This window comes from Anabrus simplex, chromosome 5 (assembly GCF_040414725.1).
Source record: "Anabrus simplex isolate iqAnaSimp1 chromosome 5, ASM4041472v1, whole genome shotgun sequence".
NCBI classification, from domain to species: domain Eukaryota; kingdom Metazoa; phylum Arthropoda; class Insecta; order Orthoptera; family Tettigoniidae; genus Anabrus; species Anabrus simplex.
This window is the reverse complement of record NC_090269.1, coordinates 162,232,457-162,253,570: the sequence shown is the minus strand read 5'-3', so window position 1 is coordinate 162,253,570 and position 21,114 is coordinate 162,232,457.

The following is a 21,114-nucleotide window of genomic DNA, read 5'->3' as shown; positions in this document are numbered from 1 at the left end:
ATTTATTCAGATTTTGGACCGTTGAAATGCCCTGAAACAACGATCTTCTCCTGAACTATCTCCGTAAATATCTTCAGAAATATCAAACTCAGTAAAACTATTATTGAAAGCTCTGTGTTACTCTTCATTTGCATAGAACGCACGAGGTACACTTCGAATGCAACAAATAAGAAAAGACGCCACAATAGGCTGGCTTATTGGCAGATATTTGCGGGCGGGTTGGTGAGAAAATAAGAACCTGTGGGAAAGATATCATTAACATCTGCTGGAAATATAACAAAGAATCTAGGAAGGAGCATATTCGCACGTTTAACTTACAGATCACGATGTGATATTCCTGGTGATTTTATGCATTTGTGTACATTATATATATATTTCGTATGGCAAGAGGATACATTGTTACAATTTGGTTATTAACTATATTTATACATTTGAGCTCATCAATATCTGCATTGCTGCTAAAGCTGAATGTCCAGTTTTTTTAGCCAACTCACAGCTTCATCACTGGCCTCGTGGATATCCTTTATTGTCCCACTGAATCTTCGGAGTGGGCACTCTGTGACGATATGTTGAACGGTCTGAGGCACATCAGAGCAGTCGCAATAAGGATCGCTGGTAATCTTCCACTTGTGTTTCCAGAAGTTGCATCTGCCATGTTGAGTTCTGATCCGATTAAGTGATGACCAGATTTTTCTGGGTAAGTTGAAACCAGGAGGTTGCATAACTGGATCCGAAATTAGACCTAATCTGTCAGGGTTTGAAGCTGCCCACCCATAGCGCCAGGCAGTGTTAGTATGAAATTCATCTTGGACTAGCCTCTTTCCTAGTAACCAAGAAGGTTTCCTAGATTTCAGCCTGAGATCTTCACGTAGGCAGTCTTGATGTATTGGTAGAAGAGGATTGTCACAGCATTTAACCCATTCTTTCTTCAGTGCCATTTGTCTTCGGAGATGAGGAGGTGGAATATTTGAAAGAACTGGTAACCACTCCAAAGGTGTGGATTGGATGGTTCCTGATATAGCCCTCATTGTATCGTTTAACTGAGTGTCTATCTTCTTTGTATGGGCACTGTTGAGCCATACTGGGCAGCAGTATTCGGCTACTGGGTATACTAACGCAAGTGCTGTAGTTCGGAGGGTGGATGCAGATGGGCCCCAGCTTGTTCCTGTGAGTTTGTGCAGGATGTTATTGCGGGTTTTGATCTTGGCAGATGTTTTGCGTACATGTTCGCTGTAAGTCAAAGATCGATCCAAGGTAACGCCTAGATATTTTGGATGAGGATTGAACTTCAGTATATGACCTCTGAATTGAACCTGAGGGGCATAATTAGCTTGTCTGTTGCTCAAATGAAAGCAGCTGACCTCTGTTTTTGTTATGTTTGGTTTCAGTCGCCAGGTTTTAAAATAATTATCAATTCTGCAGAGATCTTTAGTGAGTGTGGTTTCTGCTCCAGCAAAATCACTAGACTGGGCTGCCAAACAGATGTCGTCAGCGTATATAAACTTCCTAGCATTAGTTGAAGGTAGATCTGCTGTATATACGTTGAAGAGTAATGGGGCCAATACCGATCCCTGTGGTAATCCGTCACTCAGTTTGTAAGTTTTACTCACGTTGCCATGTAGGTGTACTTCAATCATTCTATTAGCCAACATATTATTCAGCAGGGTGGCAAGCGTCTTACAAGGGATTAACTTCAGGAATTTGAGGATCATTCCTTTTCGCCAGACTGTGTCATATGCTGATGACAGATCTACGAACACTGCTACGGTCTTCTTTCGATCTTGAAATCCCCTCTCAATATGGGTGGTTAGGGCTAACACCTGGTCGGTACAGCTGCGGGTTGGTCTGAAGCCGGCTTGTTCAAGTGGTATGTGCTCTAGGATTTTGGCTGAGATTCTATTGTATATTACTCTCTCCAGTAGTTTGTAGCAGACACTTAAAAGGGCTATGGGTCTGTAATCTTCTGCATTGTCTCCACTTTTCCCTGGTTTAAGGATTGCTACTATTTTTGTTCTTTTGAGTATTGATGGTAGTTGTCCAACATGTAAGATATTGCTGTAAAATTTGGCAAGCCATTCGGTTGTTCGGGGGCCACAGTGTATAAGGAATTCTGGGTATATTCCATCCAATCCGGCTGCTTTTCCTGACTTTATTTCTTTTAGCGCAGTTAAGATCTCAGCAGCTGTGAAATCAGAGGAAAACTGAGAGACTGCTTTGGCCTGGGTTATCCTCGATTTTAGCTCTTGTTGAATTCGTTTTGACTCTTTCTTATTTGTGCCGACTGGTTTTCTTGTCAGGTTAACTAATCTGTTTGCCACCTCGTTTGGTTTTATCTTAGAGCTCTTGGGACCGAATTTGGGAGTGCTGTTGCCAAATTTCCTTAGAAGTGACCATGCTTTTCGACTGGAATGTTGAAAACTCATATTTTCCATGAGATTGAACCATTTTTCTTTTCTAGATGAATCTAGAGACTGGATCAGTTCATCTGCAATTTCAGGGTCACTGCTGAGCATATATTCCTCGTATAGCTCTTTGCATTTTGGGTTCCATCCAGGAATATAATCCTTCCTGTATCCTCTTGGGATATGCTTTTTCGCGATGGCGAATGTTAGTTTGACAAAGCGCTCGTAATTTCCTGTTGTAGGAGGAATCCACTGTACATTATGTTCCAGTTCGCTGGTGAATTTAGACCAGTTGGCTTTGGAAAAATTCCAGCGGGGAAGTGGGACTGATCTGATGGCAGGTATTTCCAGGCCGACTTTGACAAGCACTGGTCTGTGTTGGCTTCGGGGAAAGTTGTTCAGAATTTTCCTAGTACAGTGTAGAGGTCTTCCAAGAGGGTCTTTTGATACAAAACACAGATCAGGGTTATAGTCCTTATTCCATCTGGTAGAGTGGAAGGAGCCCTTTTCTTTGGCATCAAACAATAGAAAAAGATCTTCGGCATCAGCCCATTCAGACACATCTTGTCCCTCTTTGTTGGTATAGTTATAACCCCATTTAGTGTTCTGACTGTTAAAATCTCCAAGGATTACGGCTGGGTGCTGTATATTCAGGATGGTCTCGTTTAGGCTCCAAGGTTGACAAGGTGGTTTGTAGATGTTTACAATTTCTGTATTTGCAATCTTTGTTTTAGAGCAAAACATGTTGTTATCAGTATTTGTGCTTATTATTTCAGCTTCCTCTATATCATTTTTTACATATGTTGCTGTTCCGTACTGTTTATGAAACGTTGCATTGAGCAGATTGTATCCGGGAATCCTACATCTGGCATAAAGCTGGTCCTGGTTTTCACAATGGGTCTCCTGCAATAGAACAATATCCACCTTGTGATCAGTCAGTATTTTTGTTAGATAGTCACTTTTTGGTCGACTTGCTCCTTCGATATTGAGCTGCAGAATGTTTAAAGTAGAATCATGATTTTCAGTGGGGCTCTGGAAAGGACCATTTACGATTTTAATCATTTTTCTCATATTGAGTTAATGAATCCTCTGAATTGCTGGGATATCCACAAAGAAGAGTGTACATTGAAAACCTGTTTACACTTCACTTGGTCCCCTGGCTCTAACTGCCCTTCCATTCTGAATAATATTGCATTTCCCTTCTTTCAGTAGATATTCTTTTCTCTCCACATCGGATCTGTCGGTTTTGCGTGACCTTAATTGTCCTCCTCATTACCTTCAAACTTCTCTGCAAATGCAGAGAGACATTAAGCGGTGACAAATTCGTGACCCATTAAAATCACTCTGCGAGTTATGAAATTTATTCACCTCTGTACGTTGGAAAGACGGATCGTGAAGTAGGAGTGCTCCTTCGTCACCATTATCGTACTCCAGACTTCTAACGGCACATAGTTCGAATCTCGACGGTAGCCTCACTGCTACATCTCCCTGCTTCTCTCGCAACACATTTTAACAGTTTCCATCTACGCCAAATTTAACTCGGAACTCAACATATTTTCGACTGTCCGAGCCACGAGTTAATTCCTATTTCAAATGTCACACTCACTCCGAGTCCCGAGTGGGTCACAGCTGTTCAACACAAGGTGGTGTGACAGTCTCCTGTCAACAACAACAACAACAACAACAACAACAACAATAATAATAATAATAATAATACTAATAATAATAATAATTGTACCGGGCGGTACACCTCCACGTCGCTAATTCAAAATTTTCGCCTGTTGAAACTCCCCTACTGGAGGAAGTCTGAACTTTATCTAATGGGTTAATTTTCAAGTTTCTTAGAAGATGTCACTACTTGGAAATTTTGAAGTTTCTGAACTGGGTCGTTTTCGATGTATTTTTGTTTTACCTGTAGTAAGAAGTGTGAACTTTCTCTTCTAGAGGACACTACTGAAGAACTACAATGGTGCACCCTAGTGCGAAGTGAAAGAACTGTTTTTTGGAGAAATTTTTATTTCAAAAGTTTGTTCCTTGTTAAATTTCTTTCTGTTATTGTTTAAGTTGGCCGTATAGCCCTTTCTTTCCCCTTGTTTTGAATTTAGCCAATCCCGAATTTCTTTAACTAATTTATGACCAATCCGGTGTATCTTCTCCAAAGGGGATATGTTGCCTAACCCTAGCCAATAAAGTTTTTGTGGGAGGGTGTTCTCATTCCTGAAACGCCTCGAACTTTCCGCGAGAGTATATAAACTGCTGATTTTCGGGTCTCCGTGCCACTTCTGTAACATATTTCAGTGTGTAATACGTAGCAGGGGGCGGGAAGCGCCTCTTTCTTCGGGCAGCAGTTCATCCACAAGGTAATGGCCTTTTAATAACTTCTTTTCTTGCTAGCTGAGCAGTTTAACTCTCGGGGCAGGTCCGAAGTCTTTTCCATGTAACTTTCCTTTAATAATGTAAAGACACTCGGTGTCAATTCTTTCTGTTTTAACTACATATTGGGATAGAGAGTGCTTAACCCCCTCGAGCTCCCACTCATATTGTATTGAGGTGAACTTATTTTCTCAACCGGTTTTTCTTTAACGTAATGTAAATTGTTTCCTTTTAAAAGTCACCTCTTTAGTATGGGATTAGCCCTTGCAGTAACGGCCTAGTGCCAAGTAGGTTTTAAACAAATGTATTAGGAGTGCTGTTCGCCTCCTCTCAAATTGGTAATTTAGAGGCCATGTAATTAACTTTTCTCACTTAATAGGCCTCAGTAGGTTGGATATTTTACCCCTGTGTTTATGTCCTTAGAGGACAGCTTGAAGGTGGAATTTGGTGTGGCCTTTGACAGGCTTAAATTTTGAGAGCGAGTTGCTCTTTCTTCAAAATTTTATTTTCTGCGCGCCTCAAGGAGGCTTTACTGTGTAATTTGGAGCAAGTGCTCCTGGGCATGAATGGGGTTTTCTGTCCCTCTGTTGAAACTTGTTTTGGGGTAAAACTGGGCTAATTGCTCAAGAATTGTGAGTTCGGTGCTCGAAGCGAATATCCTGTAAATACTGTAACTGTACTTTGTTGCCTTGCTACTCTGTACCTGCCATTCTAGTTATTTCTTGATTTTGCAAAGAAAATATAACCTCGTTAAATTTTAATTTAACTTTAATTTCGTAGCCTGAGACCTATTCACCCCCGCACCTTCTTTCACCTCTGGTGTTCCACAGATACCTCGGAACAAGTGGTAGCTGAACGTGGTTGAATGGGTCCCAATTTACCCCTTTTGACGGCTAAACATTGCTTTGATTACAACTCTAACTCTTTTCTCACTTGCTGGAATTTTTACTTTTTCCTTTTTCAAAATTGTTCTGTCATCATGCCCGGCCCTCGCGATGTTCTCCATCTTAACTATTTGCGCAAGGAGGAGTTGATCTATGAATTAACTCTCAGAAATGTGCAATCTGGAGGCACGGTTGCGGTAGACACAAACAAGCTTAGAGATTCCCTTGATTTGCCCATTTCCATCCCCACTTTGGGAGAGAAAGAAATTGACGACTCTCTTTCCACGATCACTGACAATACTACTGAGCTAGCATCTGTAGTTAGTTTTTTGAAGAAAATGATCCTTCTCATAATCAAATTAAGCGTGTGCAAGCCAGTGTTCATTTTTCAAATAGAGTTAACGATCTGTTGTCTCTGAAGTTCAATGATGTTCAGAGGAAGGAAGCTAGTATGGTTCTTGAAAATCTTTCTGAATTGTCCAGTAAGGTTACCCAATTGTTAACTGGGGAAGTTCCTCCCATAACTGATCAACCCGTCACGGTGAATGTAGGTAGCGAGGAAGAGCCTCCTAAGGGAGACGTCAATAGGAAAACCGTTGCAGCTCTAACAACCTCTGCCCCATTGGACAACGAGTCTGAACGCCGTACCTCATTGAATAATGTACGTTATGAATTAACGTCTTTGCCACTTAAACCTTTACCTACTATGTCACCTGGGTTCAGCAGCTTGCCTCATCCATTAGCAATGTTGCTCAGAGGTATCTCTAAGTTTTCTGTTAACACCACCAGTGAAGTTATTTCTTTCTTAAGGTTTTTAGTTGAATTTCAGGATCATGCCCTTGTTTTTTCTCTTTCTCCATGTCAGATTTTTCAAATCATCTATCCCTATGCAATTGGTATTCTCTCAGACAAAATAGTAAGAGCCATAGCTGAACAGTCATCTATTGAAGACTTCCACGCCCAGTTGCTAGCTAACTTCATCCCAGCTAGGGCAAGGTCCTCCCTTATTCAGAAGTACTATTATCGTGTACAGCGCTTGGATGAAAACTTGGCATATTTCATCCAAGATATTAAGTTCTATACTAGGGTGTTTGCTCTTCACTTCTTTGAGGATCAGATTGTACAAGCTATTGTGGAAGGTATCTCACCATCCTATAGGTCATATTTGTGTTTCGCGGCGTGCCCGCAAACCTTCTCTGAACTTGAAGCATTGGCCGTCTCAGCGGAAGGACTTAGATACGCCGATTCCTTGCGTGTTGCGAAAGAACCCACTCCTCCCTTTAGTAATCCTCGGCCTCCACCTCGCCGACCAGTCACACCCCGTAAATATCATGCTTGCGGGTCGCCTGACCATCTTCGCAATAAATGTCCATTGGTCAAATCTAGTAGGGCAAATAATGGAGCTGGTTCCTCACAAGGTTGTTTCAAATGTGGGGCTTTCTCACATATCGCCAAGAATTGCCCAAATTCGAATAGCACCCCCTCCTGCTCAACTTCTGGTGCAAATTCCACCAATGCCAATAATAAAAAGTGACTAGTGGCTTCGGCTGAGTCGACTAATCCATCTTCCCGAGGCTCAGCCCCTGGTAAACAGGTCAAAAATTCAGGGAAAATTCAGTCCTCAAATTCATCTTTTGAATGCCCCAAAGAATGTCTTAGGATTGCGGCGGATACTCCCGCACCCGTACCTTTTCTCAAAATTGAGTTAATAATGAGCCTATAACAGCTATATTAGATTCAGGCAGTGTTTGTTCTATTATGTCGGCTGAATGGTATTCAAAATTGAAATCTGTTTGTAAGATTCCTGACTATTGTTCGTCTTCGGTCCAATATGTTTCGGCTAATTCATCTCCATTTGAAATTCTAGGTTCTGTAAATGTCAAAATTCGTATTTTTAAATCTACTTGGAAAGTTAAATTGTTTGTGGCCAAGCACTTGCCTTGCCCCATTATATTGGGAGCTGACTTCATTTCTCACACTGGTCTTGTGCTCGAACTTCAGAGTAAGTCGTGCACATTCAAATTTGCTTCCAATTGTAAAATCCCCCTGTTAAAATGTAATTCTGCATCATGTTCATCTACTTCGCCTACCCAGGATGAGATGTTATTAGATCTTAGACATCTACCTGAGGAGCAGGCTGATAGTATTCGTAAATTGTGTCAGTCGTTTCCAGAGATGTTCTCTGATACTCTTGGTGTTACTGACCTCATTGAATACAAAATTGAGGTCACGTATTCGATTCCGGTCCGTCTTCCACCTTATAGGCTAAAATGAAGGCTCTGAAAGAAATCATCGATCAGATGTTGAAGGATGGTATCATTAGGCCCTCTAAATCGGCGTATTCTTCACCTATTTTTCTAGTCCCGAAACCCCAAGGGGGCTTCAGGCCTGTCATTGATTATAGGGCTCTCAATCGGAAGGTGGTGTTACAATCTGTGCCCCTTCCTGACCTTCATTCTTGCTATTCGTGGTTTCGTAAAGTTAAATACTTCACCATCTTGGACCTGAATCAGGCCTACAATCAAATTCCCCTTGCCGAAGAGTCTAAACATCTTACAGCGTTTGCCACGGATTGGAATTTTTATGAATACAACCGCGTGCCTTTCGGGCTCCCCACGGGAGCAGCTGTACTCACTAGACTGCTAGATAGGGTCTTCTCTGACATCAAATTTGGGTACTTGTATCACTATCTGGATGATGTCGTCGTATTTTCGGAGACCTTTGAAGAACATCTAGATCATCTGCGAGAAGTTCTCAATCGCCTTCGTAAGGCTGGGTTAACGGTGAAGTTGTCCAAGGTTGCCTTTGCTAAGCCCTCCATGTCATTCCTAGGGCATATTGTGTCACCTGATGGTGTTGCAGTCGATCATTCTAGAACACAGGCCATCCGTGAATTTAAACCTCCCAAGGACATCAAAGGTATCGGCAGGTTCATTGGTATGGTGAATTTCTTCAGGAAGTTTATTCCTAACTTTGCTAATAGAGCTGCGTCCTTAAAACTTCTTCGTAGGAAAGGCATCAAATTTGAGTGGGGATCTTCTCAACAAGCCGCTTTTGAAGAACTTAAATTAGCTCTCTGAAATGCCCCTGTCCTTGCTATGTCTGATTTCTCAAAGAAATTCATCGTCCAACCCGACGCGTCGTCGTTGGCGGTAGCTGCAGTCCTTCTTCAAGAGACTGAACTAGGGAGGCGACCCATCGCCTATGCATCTAGGACCTTGTCGGCTCAAGAAGCCAAGTATTTCATCTATGAGCTCGAAGGTTTGGCAGTCTTATTTGCCTTAGAAAAGTTCCGTCTCTATCTGGAACATGTCAAATTCGAACTGGAGACAGATAATCAAGCCTTAAGCTGGGTCTTAGTTAGGCCGCGTCGTACTGGTCGACGCTGGCTCCGATAATGGAAACCCTTTCTTCTGGGGAACATGTCGTCCCTTATGTACTGAGGAATGGTGTTTTATGTTGCCCTACGAGGCATGATAAGATGATGAAGGTTGTAGTTCCAGCGGTTCTTGTACCAATGATCTTCAAGTACTATCATGAGACCCCATTAGGGGGGCACCTAGGCATCTTTAAAACTCGTGAGAAGATTCGTGAAAGGGTCATCTGAAAAGGTATGGATGGTGAAATCCGTGAACTAGTAAAGGCTTGTAAATCCTGCTTGCTTAGTAAACCCACCATGTCCACCAAGGTAGGCCTGTTGTCTTCTCATCAAGCGTTGCGCCCTTTGGAACCCCTGTATATTGATTATGTAGGACCCTTCCCCCAGTCGAAGGGAAATGCCAACAAGTTCATCTTTGTATGTGTAGATGGTTTTACAAGATTTCCCTGGTTATACAATAGAGTAAAATAATATATTATTATTGGTCCACCTTTTCAATACAAAATGAAAAAAAAATCTCAGACCTTTATTTTCCTTCCTTCACCTCCAAAAAAAAAAAAAAAAAAAAATAAAAAAAATTTTTAAAAAAATCTCAGACCTTTATTTTCCTTCCTTCACCTCCAAAAAAAAATCTCAGACCTTTATTTTCCTTCCTTCACCTCAAAAAAAAAATCCTTTGATCCTTACCTACCTTCGTTTCTCTCTTCAGCTAAATAAAAAAATCCTTTGATCCTTACCTACCTTCGTTTCTCTCTTCAGATATAAAAAATTCCGTTGATCCTTACCTACCTCCGTTTCACTCTTCAGCTAAAAAAAAAAAAAATTTCCTTTGATCCTTACCTACCTCCGTTTCTCTCTTCAGCTAATAAAAAAAAATAAAAAAATTAAAAATAAAAAAATATTATGTATTCTTCTCCTGCCTTCATTTTTCTTCCCTCACCTCCTCAAAATTTCCTTTGATCCTTTCCTACCTCCGTTTCTCTCTTCAGCTCATCACATCACGCTTGAGTTTTCCTTTTGACTTAAAAAAAATCTTACTGTCTTTTATTCAGAATCAAATTTATGGTCCGCATTGAACTGCGAATTTATTTCCACCTTTATTTAACTCCATATATGTTGCTCCACCTCGTGAAACATCCATCGTCCTTCAAGATTCCAGAAGCAGAAGAGCTTTCTCCTAGCATCATACTTCGCATCGTCTATTAATTCTGGTTTATGAACATCTTGAGAAGACTATGTTACGATTCTTTATTTTCAATCGATCTCTGAATGAACAACATTATCGCTTAAGAACCAAGTTTTTTCAATTTCCATTTCCACAATTTATACAACGCACGGGACTTTTTTAAGGATCTCTATTTTTTAACATAATATAACGCTTCTCTGGTTTCCTAAGCCTCCACACGCAACTATTGCCATGTTCAAAAAAACTGAAGAGCCTTCCAACATCCATGTATTTTGACGTCTATCAATACCTTATAAAACACGACGTAATCTTCTTCGATTATACAACAGCTAAGAAGAAGCCAGCATTCAACCTACTATTCTTCTTTATTGCATCATTTAGTGCACAGTGGTCTTTTATAATATACGGCGCACCGAACTTTACATAAATTCCGCTCAGTGCTTCGTCAATTTGGATGAGTTATTATTTTTAATATATCTCTACTCAACTTCCCACTTGGTATGTACCTTTAAAGAGACTGTACTTGTGTTTACATTGTTTATGTTTTCTTCGATCTTTGACTTACTTCAGGCTGATGTTGACCTATTACTAGGTCGAAACTAGTCCCTATGTAATTTTCATTTTGTATTGAAAAGGTGGACCAATAATAATATATTATTTTACTCTATTGTAATCACAGTTCAATACGGATCTATCATTATGAAACTTATTTCTTTTAATTCCCTGGTTATATCCGACTAAGCTGGCTACCGCTCAGTCCACCATTACTTGTCTAAATTCAATCTTTGCTTCTTTTGGTCCGTGTCAATATATTGTGTCTGATAATGCTAAGGCTTTTACATCTAATTTATTTCGTAAATTCTGCTTTGACCTGTCCATCCCTCATGTGACAACTTCTGCTTATTACCCTCAACCATCTCTGGCTGAACGGGTTAATCGTAATCTCAGGTCCGCGCTTATTGCCTATCATCATGAAGATCATTCTAGGTGGGACACGTCCCGGCATTGGTTAGTTTTCGCTTTGAATTCGGCGGTTTACTCCAGCTTCTTTGATGTTCAAGTTCGTTCCCAACACGCCGCTCTCTAACCTGAAACGCCTCGAACTTTCCGCGAGAGTATATAAACTGCTGATTTTCGGGTCTCCGTGCCACTTCTGTAACATATTTCAGTGTGTAAAGTACGTAGCAGGGGGCGGGAAGCGCCTCTTTCTTCGGGCAGCAGTTCATCCACAAGGTAATGGCCTTTCAATAACTTCTTTTCTTGCTAGCTCAGCAGTTTAACTCTCGGGGCAGGTCCGAAGTCTTTTCCATGTAACTTTCCTTTAATAATGTAAACGCACTCGGTGTCAATTCTTTGTTTTAACTACATATTGGGATAGAGAGTGCTTAACCCTCTCGAGCTCCCACTCATATTGTATTGAGGTGAACTTATTTTCTCAACCGGTTCTTCCTTAACGTAATGTAAATTGTTTCCTTTTAAAAGTCACCTCTTTAGTATGGGATTAGCCCTTGCAGTAACGGCCTAGTGCCAAGTAGGTTTTAAACAAATGTATTAGGAGTGCTGTTCGCCTCCTCTCAAATTGGTAATTTAGAGGCCATGTAATTAACTTTTCTCACTTAATAGGCCTCAGTAGGTTGGATATTTTACCCCTGTGTTTATGTCCTTAGAGGACAGCTTGAAGGTGGAATTTGGTGTGGCCTTTGACAGGCTTAAATTTTGAGAGCGAGTTGCTCTTTCTTCAAAATTTTATTTTCTGCGCGCCTCAAGGAGGCTTTACTGTGTAATTTGGAGCAAGTGCTCCTGGGCATGAATGGGGTTTTCTGTCCCTCTGTTGAAACTTGTTTTGGGGTAAAACTGGGCTAATTGCTCAAGAATTGTGAGTTCGGTGCTCGAAGCGAATATCCTGTAAATACTGTAACTGTACTTTGTTGCCTTGCTACTCTGTACCTGCCATTCTAGTTATTTCTTGATTTTGCAAAGAAAATATAACCTCGTTAAATTTTAATTTAACTTTAATTTCGTAGCCTGAGACCTATTCACCCCCGCACCTTCTTTCACCTCTGGTGTTCCACAGATACCTCGGAACAAGTGGTAGCTGAACGTGGTTGAATGGGTCCCAATTTACCCCTTTTGACGGCTAAACATTGCTTTGATTACAACTCTAACTCTTTTCTCACTTGCTGGAATTTTTACTTTTTCCTTTTTCAAAATTGTTCTGTCATCATGCCCGGCCCTCGCGATGTTCTCCATCTTAACTATTTGCGCAAGGAGGAGTTGATCTATGAATTAACTCTCAGAAATGTGCAATCTGGAGGCACGGTTGCGGTAGACACAAACAAGCTTAGAGATTCCCTTGATTTGCCCATTTCCATCCCCACTTTGGGAGAGAAAGAAATTGACGACTCTCTTTCCACGATCACTGACAATACTACTGAGCTAGCATCTGTAGTTAGTTTTTTGAAGAAAATGATCCTTCTCATAATCAAATTAAGCGTGTGCAAGCCAGTGTTCATTTTTCAAATAGAGTTAACGATCTGTTGTCTCTGAAGTTGAATGATGTTCAGAGGAAGGAAGCTAGTATGGTTCTTGAAAATCTTTCTGAATTGTCCAGTAAGGTTACCCTATTGTTAACTGGGGAAGTTCCTCCCATAACTGATCAACCCGTCACGGTGAATGTAGGTAGCGAGGAAGAGCCTCCTAAGGGAGACGTCAATAGGAAAACCGTTGCAGCTCTAACAACCTCTGCCCCATTGGACAACGAGTCTGAACGCCGTACCTCATTGAATAATGTACGTTATGAATTAACGTCTTTGCCACTTAAACCTTTACCTACTATGTCACCTGGGTTCAGCAGCTTGCCTCATCCATTAGCAATGTTGCTCAGAGGTATCTCTAAGTTTTCTGTTAACACCACCAGTGAAGTTATTCCTTTCTTAAGGTTTTTAGTTGAATTTCAGGATCATGCCCTTGTTTTTTCTCTTTCTCCATGTCAGATTTTTCAAATCATCTATCCCTATGCAATTGGTATTCTCTCAGACAAAATAGTAAGAGCCATAGCTGAACAGTCATCTATTGAAGACTTCCACGCCCAGTTGCTAGCTAACTTCATCCCAGCTAGGGCAAGGTCCTCCCTTATTCAGAAGTACTATTATCGTGTACAGCGCTTGGATGAAAACTTGGCATATTTCATCCAAGATATTAAGTTCTATACTAGGGTGTTTGCTCTTCACTTCTTTGAGGATCAGATTGTACAAGCTATTGTGGAAGGTATCTCACCATCCTATAGGTCATATTTGTGTTTCGCGGCGTGCCCGCAAACCTTCTCTGAACTTGAAGCATTGGCCGTCTCAGCGGAAGGACTTAGATACGCCGATTCCTTGCGTGTTGCGAAAGAACCCACTCCTCCCTTTAGTAATCCTCGGCCTCCACCTCGCCGACCAGTCACACCCCGTAAATATCATGCTTGCGGGTCGCCTGACCATCTTCGCAATAAATGTCCATTGGTCAAATCTAGTAGGGCAAATAATGGAGCTGGTTCCTCACAAGGTTGTTTCAAATGTGGGGCTTTCTCACATATCGCCAAGAATTGCCCAAATTCGAATAGCACCCCCTCCTGCTCAACTTCTGGTGCAAATTCCACCAATGCCAATAATAAAAAGTGACTAGTGGCTTCGGCTGAGTCGACTAATCCATCTTCCCGAGGCTCAGCCCCTGGTAAACAGGTCAAAAATTCAGGGAAAATTCAGTCCTCAAATTCATCTTTTGAATGCCCCAAAGAATGTCTTAGGATTGCGGCGGATACTCCCGCACCCGTACCTTTTCTCAAAATTGAGTTAATAATGAGCCTATAACAGCTCTATTAGATTCAGGCAGTGTTTGTTCTATTATGTCGGCTGAATGGTATTCAAAATTGAAATCTGTTTGTAAGATTCCTGACTATTGTTCGTCTTCGGTCCAATATGTTTCGGCTAATTCATCTCCATTTGAAATTCTAGGTTCTGTAAATGTCAAAATTCGTATTTTTAAATCTACTTGGAAAGTTAAATTGTTTGTGGCCAAGCACTTGCCTTGCCCCATTATATTGGGAGCTGACTTCATTTCTCACACTGGTCTTGTGCTCGAACTTCAGAGTAAGTCGTGCACATTCAAATTTGCTTCCAATTGTAAAATCCCCCTGTTAAAATGTAATTCTGCATCATGTTCATCTACTTCGCCTACCCAGGATGAGATGTTATTAGATCTTAGACATCTACCTGAGGAGCAGGCTGATAGTATTCGTAAATTGTGTCAGTCGTTTCCAGAGGTGTTCTCTGATACTCTTGGTGTTACTGACCTCATTGAATACAAAATTGAGGTCACGTATTCGATTCCGGTCCGTCTTCCACCTTATAGGCTAAAATGAAGGCTCTGAAAGAAATCATCGATCAGATGTTGAAGGATGGTATCATTAGGCCCTCTAAATCGGCGTATTCTTCACCTATTTTTCTAGTCCCGAAACCCCAAGGGGGCTTCAGGCCTGTCATTGATTATAGGGCTCTCAATCGGAAGGTGGTGTTACAATCTGTGCCCCTTCCTGACCTTCATTCTTGCTATTCGTGGTTTCGTAAAGTTAAATACTTCACCATCTTGGACCTGAATCAGGCCTACAATCAAATTCCCCTTGCCGAAGAGTCTAAACATCTTACAGCGTTTGCCACGGATTGGAATTTTTATGAATACAACCGCGTGCCTTTCGGGCTCCCCACGGGAGCAGCTGTACTCACTAGACTGCTAGATAGGGTCTTCTCTGACATCAAATTTGGGTACTTGTATCACTATCTGGATGATGTCGTCGTATTTTCGGAGACCTTTGAAGAACATCTAGATCATCTGCGAGAAGTTCTCAATCGCCTTCGTAAGGCTGGGTTAACGGTGAAGTTGTCCAAGGTTGCCTTTGCTAAGCCCTCCATGTCATTCCTAGGGCATATTGTGTCACCTGATGGTGTTGCAGTCGATCATTCTAGAACACAGGCCATCCGTGAATTTAAACCTCCCAAGGACATCAAAGGTATCGCCAGGTTCATTGGTATGGTGAATTTCTTCAGGAAGTTTATTCCTAACTTTGCTAATAGAGCTGCGTCCTTAAAACTTCTTCGTAGGAAAGGCATCAAATTTGAGTGGGGATCTTCTCAACAAGCCGCTTTTGAAGAACTTAAATTAGCTCTCTGAAATGCCCCTGTCCTTGCTATGTCTGATTTCTCAAAGAAATTCATCGTCCAACCCGACGCGTCGTCGTCGGCGGTAGCTGCAGTCCTTCTTCAAGAGACTGAACTAGGGAGGCGACCCATCGCCTATGCATCTAGGACCTTGTCGGCTCAAGAAGCCAAGTATTTCATCTATGAGCTCGAAGGTTTGGCAGTCTTATTTGCCTTAGAAAAGTTCCGTCTCTATCTGGAACATGTCAAATTCGAACTGGAGACAGATAATCAAGCCTTAAGCTGGGTCTTAGTTAGGCCGCGTCGTACTGGTCGACGCTGGCTCCGATAATGGAAACCCTTTCTTCTGGGGAACATGTCGTCCCTTATGTACTGAGGAATGGTGTTTTATGTTGCCCTACGAGGCATGATAAGATGATGAAGGTTGTAGTTCCAGCGGTTCTTGTACCAATGATCTTCAAGTACTATCATGAGACCCCATTAGGGGGGCACCTAGGCATCTTTAAAACTCGTGAGAAGATTCGTGAAAGGGTCATCTGAAAAGGTATGGATGGTGAAATCCGTGAACTAGTAAAGGCTTGTAAATCCTGCTTGCTTAGTAAACCCACCATGTCCACCAAGGTAGGCCTGTTGTCTTCTCATCAAGCGTTGCGCCCTTTGGAACCCCTGTATATTGATTATGTAGGACCCTTCCCCCAGTCGAAGGGAAATGCCAACAAGTTCATCCTTGTATGTGTAGATGGTTTTACAAGATTTCCCTGGTTATATCCGACTAAGCTGGCTACCGCTCAGTCCACCATTACTTGTCTAAATTCAATCTTTGCTTCTTTTGGTCCGTGTCAATATATTGTGTCTGATAATGCTAAGGCTTTTACATCTAATTTATTTCGTAAATTCTGCTTTGACCAGTCCATCCCTCATGTGACAACTTCTGCTTATTACCCTCAACCATCTCTGGCTGAACGGGTTAATCGTAATCTCAGGTCCGCGCTTATTGCCTATCATCATGAAGATCATTCTAGGTGGGACACGTCCCTGCATTGGTTAGTTTTCGCTTTGAATTCGGCGGTTTAAACCAGCTTCTTTGATGTTCAAGTTCGTTCCCAACACGCCGCTCTCTAACCTGAAACGCCTCGAACTTTCCGCGAGAGTATATAAACTGCTGATTTTCGGGTCTCCGTGCCACTTCTGTAACATATTTCAGTGTGTAAAGTACGTAGCAGGGGGCGGGAAGCGCCTCTTTCTTCGGGCAGCAGTTCATCCACAAGGTAATGGCCTTTCAATAACTTCTTTTCTTGCTAGCTCAGCAGTTTAACTCTCGGGGCAGGTCCGAAGTCTTTTCCATGTAACTTTCCTTTAATAATGTAAACGCACTCGGTGTCAATTCTTTCTGTTTTAACTACATATTGGGATAGAGAGTGCTTAACCCTCTCGAGCTCCCACTCATATTGTATTGAGGTGAACTTATTTTCTCAACCGGTTCTTCCTTAACGTAATGTAAATTGTTTCCTTTTAAAAGTCACCTCTTTAGTATGGGATTAGCCCTTGCAGTAACGGCCTAGTGCCAAGTAGGTTTTAAACAAATGTATTAGGAGTGCTGTTCGCCTCCTCTCAAATTGGTAATTTAGAGGCCATGTAATTAACTTTTCTCACTTAATAGGCCTCAGTAGGTTGGATATTTTACCCCTGTGTTTATGTCCTTAGAGGACAGCTTGAAGGTGGAATTTGGTGTGGCCTTTGACAGGCTTAAATTTTGAGAGCGAGTTGCTCTTTCTTCAAAATTTTATTTTCTGCGCGCCTCAAGGAGGCTTTACTGTGTAATTTGGAGCAAGTGCTCCTGGGCATGAATGGGGTTTTCTGTCCCTCTGTTGAAACTTGTTTTGGGGTAAAACTGGGCTAATTGCTCAAGAATTGTGAGTTCGGTGCTCGAAGCGAATATCCTGTAAATACTGTAACTGTACTTTGTTGCCTTGCTACTCTGTACCTGCCATTCTAGTTATTTCTTGATTTTGCAAAGAAAATATAACCTCGTTAAATTTTAATTTAACTTTAATTTCGTAGCCTGAGACCTATTCACCCCCGCACCTTCTTTCACCTCTGGTGTTCCACAGATACCTCGGAACAAGTGGTAGCTGAACGTGGTTGAATGGGTCCCAATTTACCCCTTTTGACGGCTAAACATTGCTTTGATTACAACTCTAACTCTTTTCTCACTTGCTGGAATTTTTACTTTTTCCTTTTTCAAAATTGTTCTGTCATCATGCCCGGCCCTCGCGATGTTCTCCATCTTAACTATTTGCGCAAGGAGGAGTTGATCTATGAATTAACTCTCAGAAATGTGCAATCTGGAGGCACGGTTGCGGTAGACACAAACAAGCTTAGAGATTCCCTTGATTTGCCCATTTCCATCCCCACTTTGGGAGAGAAAGAAATTGACGACTCTCTTTCCACGATCACTGACAATACTACTGAGCTAGCATCTGTAGTTAGTTTTTTGAAGAAAATGATCCTTCTCATAATCAAATTAAGCGTGTGCAAGCCAGTGTTCATTTTTCAAATAGAGTTAACGATCTGTTGTCTCTGAAGTTGAATGATGTTCAGAGGAAGGAAGCTAGTATGGTTCTTGAAAATCTTTCTGAATTGTCCAGTAAGGTTACCCTATTGTTAACTGGGGAAGTTCCTCCCATAACTGATCAACCCGTCACGGTGAATGTAGGTAGCGAGGAAGAGCCTCCTAAGGGAGACGTCAATAGGAAAACCGTTGCAGCTCTAACAACCTCTGCCCCATTGGACAACGAGTCTGAACGCCGTACCTCATTGAATAATGTACGTTATGAATTAACGTCTTTGCCACTTAAACCTTTACCTACTATGTCACCTGGGTTCAGCAGCTTGCCTCATCCATTAGCAATGTTGCTCAGAGGTATCTCGAAGTTTTCTGTTAACACCACCAGTGAAGTTATTCCTTTCTTAAGGTTTTTAGTTGAATTTCAGGATCATGCCCTTGTTTTTTCTCTTTCTCCATGTCAGATTTTTCAAATCATCTATCCCTATGCAATTGGTATTCTCTCAGACAAAATAGTAAGAGCCATAGCTGAACAGTCATCTATTGAAGACTTCCACGCCCAGTTGCTAGCTAACTTCATCCCAGCTAGGGCAAGGTCCTCCCTTATTCAGAAGTACTATTATCGTGTACAGCGCTTGGATGAAAACTTGGCATATTTCATCCAAGATATTAAGTTCTATACTAGGGTGTTTGCTCTTCACTTCTTTGAGGATCAGATTGTACAAGCTATTGTGGAAGGTATCTCACCATCCTATAGGTCATATTTGTGTTTCGCGGCGTGCCCGCAAACCTTCTCTGAACTTGAAGCATTGGCCGTCTCAGCGGAAGGACTTAGATACGCCGATTCCTTGCGTGTTGCGAAAGAACCCACTCCTCCCTTTAGTAATCCTCGGCCTCCACCTCGCCGACCAGTCACACCCCGTAAATATCATGCTTGCGGGTCGCCTGACCATCTTCGCAATAAATGTCCATTGGTCAAATCTAGTAGGGCAAATAATGGAGCTGGTTCCTCACAAGGTTGTTTCAAATGTGGGGCTTTCTCACATATCGCCAAGAATTGCCCAAATTCGAATAGCACCCCCTCCTGCTCAACTTCTGGTGCAAATTCCACCAATGCCAATAATAAAAAGTGACTAGTGGCTTCGGCTGAGTCGACTAATCCATCTTCCCGAGGCTCAGCCCCTGGTAAACAGGTCAAAAATTCAGGGAAAATTCAGTCCTCAAATTCATCTTTTGAATGCCCCAAAGAATGTCTTAGGATTGCGGCGGATACTCCCGCACCCGTACCTTTTCTCAAAATTGAGTTAATAATGAGCCTATAACAGCTCTATTAGATTCAGGCAGTGTTTGTTCTATTATGTCGGCTGAATGGTATTCAAAATTGAAATCTGTTTGTAAGATTCCTGACTATTGTTCGTCTTCGGTCCAATATGTTTCGGCTAATTCATCTCCATTTGAAATTCTAGGTTCTGTAAATGTCAAAATTCGTATTTTTAAATCTACTTGGAAAGTTAAATTGTTTGTGGCCAAGCACTTGCCTTGCCCCATTATATTGGGAGCTGACTTCATTTCTCACACTGGTCTTGTGCTCGAACTTCAGAGTAAGTCGTGCACATTCAAATTTGCTTCCAATTGTAAAATCCCCCTGTTAAAATGTAATTCTGCATCATGTTCATCTACTTCGCCTACCCAGGATGAGATGTTATTAGATCTTAGACATCTACCTGAGGAGCAGGCTGATAGTATTCGTAAATTGTGTCAGTCGTTTCCAGAGGTGTTCTCTGATACTTTTGGTGTTACTGACCTCATTGAATACAAAATTGAGGTCACGTATTCGATTCCGGTCCGTCTTCCACCTTATAGGCTAAAATGAAGGCTCTGAAAGAAATCATCGATCAGATGTTGAAGGATGGTATCATTAGGCCCTCTAAATCGGCGTATTCTTCACCTATTTTTCTAGTCCCGAAACCCTAAGGGGGCTTCAGGCCTGTCATTGATTATAGGGCTCTCAATCGGAAGGTGGTGTTACAATCTGTGCCCCTTCCTGACCTTCATTCTTGCTATTCGTGGTTTCGTAAAGTTAAATACTTCACCATCTTGGACCTGAATCAGGCCTACAATCAAATTCCCCTTGCCGAAGAGTCTAAACATCTTACAGCGTTTGCCACGGATTGGAATTTTTATGAATACAACCGCGTGCCTTTCGGGCTCCCCACGGGAGCAGCTGTACTCACTAGACTGCTAGATAGGGTCTTCTCTGACATCAAATTTGGGTACTTGTATCAATATCTGGATGATGTCGTCGTATTTTCGGAGACCTTTGAAGAACATCTAGATCATCTGCGAGAAGTTCTCAATCGCCTTCGTAAGGCTGGGTTAACGGTGAAGTTGTCCAAGGTTGCCTTTGCTAAGCCCTCCATGTCATTCCTAGGGCATATTGTGTCACCTGATGGTGTTGCAGTCGATCATTCTAGAACACAGGCCATCCGTGAATTTAAACCTCCCAAGGACATCAAAGGTATCGCCAGGTTCATTGGTATGGTGAATTTCTTCAGGAAGTTTATTCCTAACTTTGCTAATAGAGCTGCGTCCTTAAAACTTCTTCGTAGGAAAGGCATCAAATTTGAGTGGGGATCTTCTCAACAAGCCGCTTTTGAAGAACTTAAATTAGCTCTCTGAAATGCCCCTGTCCTTGCTATGTCTGATTTCTCAAAGAAATTCATCGTCCAACCCGACGCGTCGTCGTCGGCGGTAGCTGCAGTCCTTCTTCAAGAGACTGAACTAGGGAGGCGACCCATCGCCTATGCATCTAGGACCTTGTCGGCTCAAGAAGCCAAGTATTTCATCTATGAGCTCGAAGGTTTGGCAGTCTTATTTGCCTTAGAAAAGTTCCGTCTCTATCTGGAACATGTCAAATTCGAACTGGAGACAGATAATCAAGCCTTAAGCTGGGTCTTAGTTAGGCCGCGTCGTACTGGTCGACGCTGGCTCCGATAATGGAAACCCTTTCTTCTGGGGAACATGTCGTCCCTTATGTACTGAGGAATGGTGTTTTATGTTGCCCTACGAGGCATGATAAGATGATGAAGGTTGTAGTTCCAGCGGTTCTTGTACCAATGATCTTCAAGT